We start from the raw sequence: 12,572 nt of genomic DNA, 5'->3' as shown, positions 1-12,572 counted from the left end.
AGCTTCGCAAGCACGAAATCGAATCGTCGTCTTTGGTTCTTCTTCAAAAGGCATGAGATCTCCTGCAAACACCATAGAAAAAGGCGAGGACGTCGCCAAAATGGTAGAGAGGGTTCTTGCCCAACTTAGTTTATCTAAGTCCAAGAAATCCTTCACGCAAGTCGATGATGATGTCTTAAGCAATCGGATCTACTCCGCATAACATGTTCGCATCATATGTTAGCAAAAATCCATGTTCTTCTCCATCACCTACGATGGTGGTGCATGCAATGATGACTAATGCTTCAACCATAGAAGAACAACTTGAAAATTTGACGAAAGCAAATAAAGCCTATCGAAGTATGTTAAAGACCAAGATGCTAAAATCACCAAGTTAACAAATAAATTGGAGAGCATATATAAGGAGAATCTACCCAAGCACCTTTCGTGAAGCTTCATGAAACACAAGAGGAAGAAGAAGAGTCCTCTCGCAAAACAAGCAACAACGATCGGAGAAATATTAAGGTCCAACACCCCGCCGAAGGTCCGATTCCGTTTCAACATAGTTGAAGGACTTCATCATCGAGGCTATCAAGGATAAATTTGAGCCCGCACCCAAATCTTCTCTTACATATGCAAAGCCTTATACGCGAAGGATTGATAAGTTGAAGATGCCCCCGGCTATCAACCTCCTAAGTTGCGGAATTCGACGGCAAGGAAATCCAAAACAACACATAGCACACTTTGTTGAAACTTGCAATAATGCGGGAACATATGGTGATTACCTTGTCAAGCAATTTGTTCGATCCTCAAAGGGAATGCCTTCGATTGGTACATAGACCTCGAACCTAGTTCCATTGATAGGTGGGAGCAACTAGAGCAAGAATTTCTTAACCGCTTCTACAAAGACAAGCGCGCGTTGTGAGCATGATAGAGCTTACAAATTCTCGCCAGATAAAGGGTGAGAAAGTTGTTGACTTCATCAATCGCTGGAGAAGCTTGAGCCTTAACTGCAAAGATCGCCTTAGTGAAACTTCTGGGATCGAAATGTGCATCCAAGGTATGCATTGGGGTCTTCGTTACATCTTGCAAGGAATAAGGCCCAAAACATTTGAAGAGTTGGCAACTCGTGCGCATGATATAGAATTAAGCATTGATACAAGTAGAGATCAATTGTTGCATGTCCGTGAGCCTCACGAAGATGAAGATATAGAAGACTTCCATAGTGGAGGCAAGTTTGAATCCGAAGATGAAATAGCAGAGTCCATGTATGTTACAAAGGTTCCTTAACGCAAGTTGCGCTCAACCGCAAAGCATCAAAGAAACGCTCCTTAACGCAAGAGCCTAAATCTGCAAGTTGAAACGCTCCGTAGACGCAAGAGCCTAAACTGCAAGTTGAAACGCTCCTCGATGCAAGAGCCTAAATCTGCAAGTTGAAATGCTCCTCGATGCAAGAGCCTAAATCTGCAAGTTGAAATGCTCCATGACACAAGAGCCTAAACTGAATGTCACAAAGCTCATCAAATTCGATCAAAATCTACAAGTTGAAATGCTCCGACACACGAGCTTAAACGCATGTCACAAAGCTCATCATATTCAAGCAAAATCTGCAAGTCATGAAGATTTTTTTAAAAATCAAGCTAAATCCACAAGTTGTGACGCTCCTCAAATTCAAGAAAAGTCTTCAAGTTTCAAATTTGAGCTCTTCAAATTCGAGTAAATCTTCAAGTCACGAAGTCCCTCAAATTGGAGCTAAATGTTCAAGTCACTGAGCTCTTCAAATACGAGCCAAATCTTCAAGTTGCAAACCTCTTCAAATGCGAACTGAATCTTCAAGTTGCAAGGCTACGCAAATTTGAGCTAAATTCTCAAGTTACAAGGCTCGTCAAAATTGAGCAGAGTCTTAAAGTTACAAAAGCTCCGTCTTTAAGTTGAATACTCCTGGCCCGCATGAGTTTAAACTGTGTACGGCCCCAAAAAAAAAAAAAAATCCGCTAGGTTGAAAACCTCGAAAGAGGCGGCCTAGGCAAAATTTAGGACAAACAAAAAAAGTCCTCTAGGTTGAAAACCTCGAAAGGGGCGGCCTAGGAAAAAAGTTAGGACAAAAAAAAAAAAAACTCTTCTTTTTCGGAACTACGAAATGACTTGATCCTCTTCACCAAGTTGTAGTTTGAGCTTCAAAGGATCAAGCGGTGCATAATTTGAAATCTCCGAGCTCAAGTTATGAATTTTATTTAACAAGTGCACAGAGCTGGAAAGAAAGCGATACGACAGACGCTCGGACCAAATTCAAGAAGTTTCTATAGCTAATCTAGAAGGATTTACGCCACGAAACATCCCTCCAATATCTAAATTTTTAGAGACAAGCATCTTATGATTTCATCGCTCCTACACCAAGAAATATTTGCGGAGATGCGCCATATGCTAGCTCGCCAAAGATGGAATACGGTCGATGTGAGATATGTCTCTAATGATGGAATACGGTCGATGTTCCGCCAATGATGGAATACGGTCGATGTGTCTCCAATTATGGAATACGGTTGCTCACTCTCCAAAGATGAAATACGGTCACTCCACGCCTCTTTCTCGCCGAGCCACAAGAGAGGACACGCGAAGTAGTTCCTCGCTAATCGAACGACCATCTGTTGCATCGTCTTGGTATGATATCGAGACATTTTGCACTTTCTCATAAATCTGCAAAAGAAAAAAAAAGATGATGGAGCACATGATGCCAATTGCACGAAGCTTCTTGACTCTAAACGAATCGACGCCCACGGTGTGAACTGCACTAAGCTTCTTGGTTCTATACGAATCGGTGCCATTGGCACGACGCTTCAATTTGGCATGATGGATATGGATCGAAGTACGACAATATAGTTTACATGGTGAGCCCCAATATCATGAAGCTTTATCTTGGGGCCAATAGTCCGATCTTGAATATCAATCTCTCTGCCACTATTGCTTCGTCATCTTAGGCATGTGCATTGGACCTGTTGTCAAAAACTCAAGTAGCAAACGTCACCAAATATAGAAGGCGGAACACTCCAATTGCTGAAACATCCCTTGGGATGAGAAGATTCGGTAGACGCGACGTCTCGATGAATTGCGGACTTCAACAGAGGGACGTCCATAACAGTGGCCTTGCCCGAGAAGTTTCTCATGACGTCTTTGGTCTCCTTTTTAGACCATTCAGCAAGATGAAGCATAGAAAGCTCTCCGTCAAGTGAGAAGGCACCGATCACTGGAGGTTGAACCTCCAAGGCAAGGACTTTGGCGTTCGAATTTCGTTTGTCGCTCACTATCTCTAGATGAGGATGCGGCGTATCGCGGTCACGAAAGTGTATCATCTTTGTTTAAAGTTAAAGTCGTATAGATGCGCCCAAAGACCTGCAAAAGAAATTAAAAAAAAAAAAAAAGGGACAGGTAAGTTTCGTAGAGCATGTCCAAAGCCAAGAAAGCAAAATCAGATTCTGTGGCTGATTAAAAAAAATATACCTGAGCCAATATAGAAGCAATTTGATTGTGGTTTTCATATACGACGTAGCTCTATGAGTATTCTTTCCGACGCCGCAAACCGTTCGTGATTGCGATGTTCCTAAGTCAAGATATAAGATTTTTCGTCAGGACGCACAAAACTAATGAACCAGTGAACCAGAACTGAAGGTCTGATTCTCGATCAATATCTGAGTAAATATATAAGCAATTTGGTCGTGGTTTCCGCGTATGACGTAGCTCTACGAGTCTAGTTTCCGAAACATCAAGCGGATCATGATTTCGACGTTCCTACATCGAGATATGGATTTTCTACCACAGACATGTAGAGCTGCGAAGAAAGTGACGAAAATTCATATTGAAGGAAAATTACCTGATAGAGCGACGGGTTCGAACCAACTCGACGATGCTACAAATTGATGCCCAGCCACCATGAGAAGGTAGGATATTTATAGATGTCAAACACAAAGAAATCCTTGTACTAGTTGGAACCAAATTATGGAAAGTTTAAGTTTATACATGGAAAGTTTGAACTTATGGAAATTTCATATGTTCTCCTAAGAAAATAACAAAAATACCATGCAAATATGGAAAGTTTGGAAAGTATGGAAAATATGGGAAGCATGAAAATATGGACGTATTGGCTGCTTAAAAAAAAAATGGGGCTGTTTGAAAAGGAATCATAACTTGAGCTAGTTATGAAAATATGGACGTGTTGGCTGCTTGAAAAATGGGCTGTTTGAAAAGAAATCATAACTTGAGCTAGCCTAAACTAGCAAAAGTAAAAAAAACAAAGGAAAGGAAGCTACAAGGATTTATCTTAATACAGATTTTGCCCGTCGTGTAGTTTATGACCCAAAACAAAATTATGATACTTCTTAAGTCTTGATAACATTTGCTGATAAAGAACTTGATTTCCTCAGCTATCAAATGGCAAGGAGTACCATACGATATTTCCCATCAACTGGAAACGCCTCAAAGTGCGAAATGAGTTGGCAAATGATCGAAAGTCGAGTGGACCTCTTGCAAATTAGAGAATGCCACCACCTAAAAACTCCGACAATCAAATTGCGGTGCCATCAAAGAACTTGACCGAGTTATTGTCAAGTCTCAAATATTTTGCAAAAAAAGAAATCAACTACATGGAGTAAAAAAAAAAAAAAAGTTTGCCTCACAAATGCTTCAAGTCTCGTCTTTAAAGGTTCGACAAGTCATGCACCTCAACAAGCCTTGAAGCAGGGGGCATTTGTAGACACTGAAATTTAGTCGAACTTAAATCCACAAATTAATTTGGATCATATTCTAAATTCTAAGTGTATTGGTCCAAACAAATATTATGGGCTAACATAATCGGATTTATTGCTTAAATCCAACATGTATGGATTTAATTGAAACACCAATTCAATTGGGCTAGTCTATCTTGTCGGACTTCACATGATGAGCCCACTCTATTAGCCCAAGGTCCATGCCACATGTCAAATGACGTGGCGCGCCAAGTCAAGTCAAGGACCAATAAAATCATGCCACGTGCATAAGTGACACAGCGTGTCAAGTCAATAGAAGAACCAATCAAATGTCGCCAAGTGTTCAAATGACATGGTTCAACCAATCATATACAAATCCTAGCTCTCCCCTGCAACTATAAATAGGGGTCTTCACAAAGCCAAAAGAAGAAAAAATACATAGAGAAGCTCTCATCCGCAAGTCTTCCGCATACTAAGAAGTCTTCGCTCCAAGTGGTGAGCCACAAGTTTCCATACCTCTACGTTTGTGATTAAAACTCGGCTCCGCATTCGTAGTGAAATATCAACAACAAGTGATCTGTCCATTCAAGAACAAGTAAAACCCTTGATTAACGGTCGTATCGTGAGGAGAAGAATCGAGGGATTACATCTTTTTATTTAAGATTTCATAAAGATTGTAACCCCCGCACAAATTCTTGAAATCAAATATTATTCTTTGTCGCTATTTTTCTTTTCTTGATTATTATTTTCAGGAGCGAAAGATTAGTCGTTACAACAAGATCTATATTTATGTCTTTAAGCACTAATTTTCGAAAAATATGTATGTCTTTTCCTTTTTGTCCCTCTTTCATGCTACTACTTTCTCTTTAAAATGATATTTTTCCTAAATCAAAAGAGACAAAAGGTTGTTCATAAATCAGAAGGGAAAAAAGATATTCATTCTCCATTTTCTTTACTGTTGCACCAAAAGATAAAACACAACTAATTAAAGTTTACTAATATATATATGTCAATTTTTTCCTTATATAGCTTGCAAAAAAATTTAGAACGGAAGGAAATGAGCCATAAGAAATACTTTACAAGAAAATAATAATTCAAAACCTCTTTTTAAATGGCCATTAGAAGTATAATCTTAAAGCCCATTTATTAAATTCTAGGAACTCATAATACCCTTACATAATGTAAATATCCTCCTTGAACGAAAACATATCAATTTGATTTCGATAAAGCTTTCATCTCCTAGTTTCTTACCACAACCCATCCAGACTATAAAACACAAAATCTTAGGGAGAAATTATGGATAGAGCTAATAGATAAGAGAAGGAACCTGACCGGGAAAACAATTCTTAGAAGTCTTGTATTTTCTAATTTCAGCCTAGTCCCGTCTTGTTCCTAATCAATATGAGTTGTGTACTTGTTCTTTATTTTCATATTTAAATGTAGTATTTGGTAATTAAAGGTCTTTAATGGATTTAAATTAGATGTAAGTTACAATAGAGGAGCAAGTAATGAGAGTTAATACTCACCTCATTACGTGGTTTAGTATTGCCTCAAAATGGAGGCTCCAGGCATTCATTTGTCCGCTATAAATAAGAAATATGAAAGGTCCAAAAGCTATTATTGGAATGTTTTCTTGCATTAATAACGTGTGGATGTTGAAACATTTAACTGCAATAAGTAACTTTTTATGATTGTTTATATGCTGCTTAACGTTTTTTTCTTCCTATGTAACATGTGAATGTTGATCATTTAATTGCAATAAGTAGTCATTGTGCTTGTATTGAATTTTGTTTAACTACATGAATATAATAATTTTTTTAAATCAGAAAAATGAATTAAGATGCCAAAAAATTGAGAAAAAAGATAAATAGGAATGGAGGCTATAGAGAGATGTCACATCACCTTGTCTATGCCTAGCTTTATATTATATATAGATATTTATTCAACAGTAGTTAGATACGAACTAGGAGATGAATGAAATGAATCAACCCAGTGTTCATTTATTTCCTTGTTTTTCATTCAAAGTCTACTCCATTTTTTTTTTAAAGAACTTGATCAAGATTGTTATAAACCAGGAAAAAGATGTGTGCTTAACAGATAGAACTTATTGAAGGTTTAGCTTAAGAAGATGCAAGATGTTTTAAAGTTAGAACTTCTTGGAAGCTCGCTAAAATTTAGTTAAAAGAGATGCAGGAAATATAGTTGGAACTTACTGTAAATGTACATAATCTTAATTAGTTCACAGTGACTTATGCTTTCAAGTAAGAACTTACTGAAAATTTACTAGAGCTTTTGTGACAAATTTAAAAGTGGAACACACTCTTTTGTTGGTGCATTGTAGATGAATGCTGCACCAGAGGTGCTATTACGGTCCGCTGGCAAGCTGTGTGGGTCCCGAAGAGGCTGATTACGTGATGAGAGAGGTGCATGAAGGGATTTGTGGCGATCATTCCGGAGTAGATTCATTGATGAGAAAGCTAATAAGGGCTGGGTATTACTGGCCAAGAATTGAGGAAGACACAAAGGCCTGCATAAGGAGATGGGACAAATGCCAACACTATGCGCAGATGTTTCATCGACCGGGAGAACATTTTCATCCGGTCATTTCCCCATGGTCATTCATGAAATGGGAGATGGATATAGTCGGGCCTTTGCTTTCTGGCACGGATCAGGTAAAATTATTTTAGCTGTGACTGATTACTCCCTCCATCCCAAAAAGGATGATATACTTTCATTTGGCACGCACTTTAAGAAATAAAGGAAGATTTTTGAATCTTGTGGTCTAAAATAAGCCAAAGATATTTGTGTGGTTATAATTATCTCGTTTTGCGTAAAATGTAAAGTTTAAAGTTAAATTCTTGCCAAATAAGGAAATGTGTCATTTTTTTTGGACGGACTAAAAAGGAAAGTGTGTCATTCTTTTCGAGACAGAAGGAGTATTTTTCTAAGTGGGTTAAAGCAGGTGCCTACAAGAAGATCCGAGAGAAGGAGGTGATAGATTTCATATGGCAGCACATAATTTGCCGGTTCGGGATTCCAAAGGAAATAGCACAGCGTGACAACGGCCCTCAATTCACAGGGTCAAAAAAAATCACCAACTTTCTGCGGGAACTGAATATAAAAAGGATCAACTCCTGTACTTGCCATCCAAGTGCAAACAGTCAAATAGAGTCAACCAAGAAAATTATTATACAGAATCTGAAGAAGAAGCTGGAAGATGTGAAGGGTTCATGGCCATCTAAGTTGCCAGAAGTGCTTTGGGCATACCGCACCACGACGAAGTCAAGCAGCGAGGAGACGCCTTTTTCCCTTGTGTACGTTGCTGAAGCCCTAATTTCGATCAAAGTAGGGACTCCTAGCTCACGGTATTCCCTATGATCAAGACAATACATACGTTGTTGATTCAATCAGACATGCTCCAGGAACACTGGTACCTTGCTTATGTCTGGATGGTAGCGCAAAAGCAACGGATGGAAAGATACTACAATCGGAGGACCAACCTCCGATACCTTAAGTGTGGGGACTAGGTTCTCCGAAGAGTGACCCATAACACCCAGGATATTAATGCCGGAAAGTTAGGCTCCAACTGGGAAAGCCCGTACAAAGTTGTGGGGATCGCCTGCAAGGGATCATATCAACTGAAAGATCAAGATGGAAAGAGGCTCTTTAGTAACTGGAATGTTAGTCACTTGAAGAAATACTATACTTAGTCGAGGGAGGTATACACGCTGCACTCTTTTTTCCTTCGTCCGGTTTTTGTCCAAATTGGGTTTTTTCGGCAAGGTTTTTCAATGAGGAAGTCTATTAAAATCATATTACGATGAAAGCCGATTGGTGGCACAAAATCAAGTGCTTAGGTCTTCATTCTTTACACCTAAACACTGGGGGGGGAAGGGGGGGGGGGATATATCCCTGCCACTATAAGAAAAGTGTTTATATGGATCATGAAACGATTTGTTTGTCATCCTCTTGTAAAGGAAATTTAAGGTTCCGAAAAGCTTCAAGATATAAGCACCCGCATGCTGGGGACTGCGTTACACCCCGTATCTTAGAACTAAGATTAGACTCGTATCGTTAGAGTTTTAGCGAAAAATTTGAAAGTTTGTACGTATTACAAAAGTGGTTGACAAGTCTAATTCGGGCACCTGTAACTCCTTGATTCATTGAGAATTTGTAAAAGGTTCTCAGTGAAAGTTGTAGTACGTAGAAATACCTTTCCAGGCATATAAGGACCAGGCCAATTGGAGTTTGGAGCAAAGAGATATGATCGTCTCAAAATGGCTAATAGAGAGGTTCTTAGGATTCGGGAGAATCGACTAAGTTTTCGATATGTCTTCCTTCTAGCCCAATTTCGGGAAAATACTTTGATAATTTGAGAAAACTTAAAACATGAAAGTTGTAGCCCTTTGAAATAGCTTTCCAACGGTATATTCTGAAGCCTGAGTGGAGCTCTGTACTAGGAGTTATACCCATTTCTTGAACGCTATCGACTGAGTGTAAAAATGATAGGGGAGCTCGCCGAGCTCGCCCCAAAGCGAGGCAAGGGCTCGCCTTGGACCGCACTCAGTGAGGTAGGGGTCCAAAAGTGGGAAAAATTCATGAAAATCATCTAAGTGCAAAATGGACGAGGGAGCTCGCCGAGCTCCCCCTAAAGCGAGGCAGGCGCAAGCCATAGACTGCGCGCGGCGAGCCTGGGGTTCCAAAATGCCCCATGCTATAAATTCAACACTTAACTCGAAATTTCAATTATTAGACATTACAACTTCGTTCTAAACCCCTAAGCAGCCTTTTTCCTCCTCTTCTCATCCTCCCGCGTCAAGGTAAGATCGCTCTAACGATTTCTAAGTAATTCCAACATCTATTCATGATTAGTAACATGATTCTTCAACCAAAACATAGGATTTCCAAGGTAAATCCTTTTCAAGCGATTCAAAGCTAGAGTTTTGGTGTTTTTCGTCAGAAAAGCAGTTTTGCTCGTTGGATTGGAGCAACTATAGGTATGTGAGGCTAACTATCTACGTTAGGGAATGTCCATGATTCTCCTTATGTCTCATTCTACATGCTTATCAGTAATTTGACTCAGAATACGGTTTAGCCCTAGTTTCTTGAATAGTTGTAGAATTGCTATCTTCGAGGATTTTAGTTTCATAATTCGTTCATGGTGATCATTTTGAATATCATGAACTCAGTACGTAATCGTTATAGACTTGTGTATTGACATCGCATGAGTCTCAGTCAGTGCATAATCAGATATTAGGTTAAGTTTCATAATCAGAAATAGTTACTATGCTATCAGCTATAGCCCAGTCTCGGTCTTGTAAATTGTTTAATATTGAACACCTGTATCTGTATTTTTGGGCCCTAGGCCACAGTTTATGCATACGTATTTATTGGGCCTGAGGCCACAGTTGTGTGCACATTATTTGGGCCCTAGGCCACAGTTTATATTTACAGTCATACAGGTGATTCTTCATTCAGAAAACAAGGATTATTCTTATCTTTGCTCCACATGTTCAGTTCAGTTATCAGTTATCAGTTTCAGTTTCATACTTATAGTCTTTCCTTCAGTTTGCTTTACATACCAGTACAATTCAAATGCACTGATGTCCCTTTTTAATGCTTGGGGGCATACATCTCGCGATATAGGCAATAATATACAGGTTGATGATTCAGCTAGCTAGGACTGCCCGTATCAGCTGCTTAGTGAGCCCCAGTTCCTTCGGGGCGCTATCCTGCTTTCAGTCTTTCCAATATTTTAGACAGTTATCTTTTCAGTATTCTTAGAGGCTTCAGAGACATAGTCCAATCAGCCAGATATTAGTAGACTTTTGATGTGCTAGCCTTGTGGGCTATTAATTCAGACTTTTACAGTATTTCGGCAATTAATATTATTTCAGTCAGACTTTTAGCAGATCAACATGTGTTAGTCTTATTTCCTTATTTTAGCACGTTTTGATATCACATGTTGATTCAGACAGCCTATGGGTTCGCTCGGTCACATGCAGTTAGGCATCGAGTGCCGCGTTATGCCTAGGCTATGGTTCGGGGCGTGATAGACTGTCTCGGTAAAACCAAAATCTACACAAATATGTAACAGGACTGACCACACGAGATGGCAGCTGGGCAATACTTTGCATTTGTTTTCACATTTGTAAAAGTTTATGAGAAATCGAAAGAATTTCCTATTTATATACAAACTCTCGTCATGGAAAATGAAGTTTGTTCAATTTTTTGGATGTTACTCAAAACATACCAAAAACTTGTGCCATAATGAATAGGAGACGTCATCTTTTAAAGCACCGTAAGCATAAGGGCCCTCTCTTATAAAAATAAAAACTTTAGTTAGAAGAAGGTTCAAGCTGGTTGAATAAGCTTCCAACCACCAAAGTTAAGTAGTGAAAGAATACAGCTTAGACTCCATAATTTAAAAGGCTACGAAGGCCTAAGGAAAGAAAACAAGCAAGCACCTTTTCAAGCAAAGAGTGATTCAATAGACAATGAGAATTCTCGCTAAAATGTATTTCAAACATCAGATTTAAAGCCTGAATTAGAAGGTGATAATTGACAAAACTGTTTTTCTGGTTTAGAAAAACTGGCTTATGTTTTTCCTTCAAAAGGAGTTTAAGAAAGACTAAAAGAAAGTCATTATTGTCCGAAGTTGCCTAAGGGTAAAAAGTTGTCAAGACTTAAGTTAAACTTGAAATCGTGAAAGTTATTTTTCCCTTTTGGAGGGAAAACACTTTCATTTCAGAAATAAAACATAAGAAAGAGAAAGTTTTGTACTAATAAGAATCAACAAAGTCAGAAAAGGCGGTTCATACTTCATTATAATAGTCCGGGCCCAAAAGTGACCTAACGGGGGGCATTACAAAACCAAAGAGCAAAAAATGCTTTTTCAAGGAGTGAGGCTGAGGTAGAAAGCAAAGGATACGCGAGGGCTTCGGGAGCATCGCCAGTAGCAGACAGATTTTCATGGAGCTTGATTAGGGGAAGGATGTTACCATCAGTTAAAGCATCATTATCCTCTTGCTCCTCTTCGGGAGAAGGATCTTTTTCTGAAAAGGGCTCTTCAGGGGTCTCCATCGATTCAAGTTCCAACCTCGAGGCTTTCACTGCTTCAAGGGTCTTTCTCTTTATTTTATACCCATTGTACATCACAGACAAATTGTGACTGTCAATGATGGATTGGATCTCGGCTTCAGCGATTTCGGCAGCGTGGATGAGGTTGTCATTGGTTTGGTGGAGAACATCATTGGTCCTGGAAATCTCCACATTTGCATCCCAATGCTTTTTATTTTAGGCAACTATGACATCCATTCGGGACCTCAATGATTCGTTCCCTTTCTGAACAGTTTCTACTTCGGCACTTTTGATCCGGAGGTGATCATCCAGGGATTGCACATCAGCTTCGAGATAGGACAGGCGCACTGTTAGCTCGGCCACAAAATCATTAGCCTCATTTCGTTTCTTTTTCAAATCCTCCACCCGATATTGGAGGATGCTGGCTTGCTGACTATAAGCCTTTTTATCTGCTTCCTATAGCGCAAGTTTACTTCCAACTCATTAACTCTAGCAAGCTTAGTTTCCGCTACTATCATCAGCTCTCTGGTAGAGTCCTTGTCAAATGCAAATGCTACCTTCTCCTCAATTATCCTCTGAAGCCCTTCGTTTCAGAGGAAGTTGGATTGAAAGGTAATTTGAAATGTCAGAATGCAAACAGAAAGAAAACCATAAAAACATACAAAGAAAAAAGAAAGTTACCTGAGCAGCTGCATACGTGCCGCGTTAATGATGCACTCTAAAGAGACTGTACGTGTCTTTCTTCGGTCCTTCTCCGAAGCCACATGCTTTATATAG

Source organism: Lycium ferocissimum, chromosome 6, assembly GCF_029784015.1.
Source record: "Lycium ferocissimum isolate CSIRO_LF1 chromosome 6, AGI_CSIRO_Lferr_CH_V1, whole genome shotgun sequence".
Lineage (NCBI taxonomy): Eukaryota > Viridiplantae > Streptophyta > Magnoliopsida > Solanales > Solanaceae > Lycium > Lycium ferocissimum.
The sequence above is the reverse complement of the archived record's forward strand: the minus strand, read 5'-3'. Positions refer to the sequence as shown.